Source organism: Carlito syrichta, unplaced genomic scaffold (genome assembly GCF_000164805.1).
Source record: "Carlito syrichta isolate Samal-C Ts95f unplaced genomic scaffold, Tarsius_syrichta-2.0.1 Scaffold151581, whole genome shotgun sequence".
Classification (NCBI taxonomy): Eukaryota; Metazoa; Chordata; class Mammalia; order Primates; family Tarsiidae; genus Carlito; species Carlito syrichta.
This window is the reverse complement of record NW_007095677.1, coordinates 1-528: the sequence shown is the minus strand read 5'-3', so window position 1 is coordinate 528 and position 528 is coordinate 1. Positions and strand designations below refer to the sequence as shown.

The following is a 528-nucleotide window of genomic DNA, read 5'->3' as shown; positions in this document are numbered from 1 at the left end:
CGCGCGGCACGGCCCGAGTTTCCCACCTTTTCTCCTGGCCCAGGCTCAGCTGGGGCGGACGGGACCTCTCGCGCTCTGCCTCCTCCTCCTGCTTCATGGAGCCATGCGCCTGGGTGGGGGCTCCCGAGAGAAGCGGGCCCGCAGGCGGGCCGGACGCGCGGCGCGGGCGGGGCGGGGCGAAGGAGGCCGGCGGGCGGAGGAGGAAGCGGCGGGGCGGCGGCGGCCGGGAAGAACTAGAGGCATTCCCCGAGCGGCTGGAGGACTGAGTCGAGCCGGGACCCGGGTCCTCCGGTATCCCAGCAGCCACCGGAGGCAGTGAGGTAATGGAGGAAGAATGTAGGGAGTCCTCCAGTGGACCACACTCCCTCTAGCGAGTCCGGAAGACCATAGAGCTCACGGGGCCGCCGAAGCACCGCCCCGCTGCGGTCACGTGGCTGTGGCCAGCGCGCTTCATTGGCTGGCGCTGACTACGAGGCTGAATCCTGGAGGCCGCTTTCGGTTCGGAGGGCTGGGTCATGGGCGGTTGGG

The 528-nt window shown here is 70.8% G+C and overlaps 1 protein-coding gene across 2 annotated transcripts in view; it reads right to left on the bottom strand.

The window, feature by feature from the left end:
• Positions 1–521, bottom strand: part of AMMECR1L (AMMECR1 like) — a 24,458-nt gene extending 23,937 nt beyond the window's left edge. For both annotated transcript variants that reach the window (XM_008050564.2, XM_008050565.2), the window contains exon 1: positions 27–521. The gene's annotated coding sequence lies outside the window, so the exon portion shown is untranslated. The remainder of the gene's footprint in view (positions 1–26) is intronic.
• Between the last annotated feature and the right edge of the window lie 7 nt (positions 522–528).